This window comes from Olea europaea, unplaced genomic scaffold (genome assembly GCF_002742605.1).
Source record: "Olea europaea var. sylvestris unplaced genomic scaffold, O_europaea_v1 scaffold1197, whole genome shotgun sequence".
Classification (NCBI taxonomy): domain Eukaryota; kingdom Viridiplantae; phylum Streptophyta; class Magnoliopsida; order Lamiales; family Oleaceae; genus Olea; species Olea europaea.
The window spans coordinates 88528-88739 of NW_019229387.1; positions in this window are offsets into that span (position 1 = coordinate 88528).

Genomic DNA, 212 nt, shown 5'->3' on the forward strand with positions numbered 1-212 from the left:
ATTCTTCCATCTTTGGCCAAAAATATCCACTCCTAATAATTAACCATCTCATCCTTTGGCCAGCTTGATGAGCTCCACATATCCCTTCGTGCACCTCAGCCATGATTGTTCTGGCTTCTTGCAGACTTACACATTTTAGCAATACACCATCAGAGCGTTTCTTAAACAACTCTTCATCTATTAGCGTATAGTTCAGCAAACACAGCTTCATT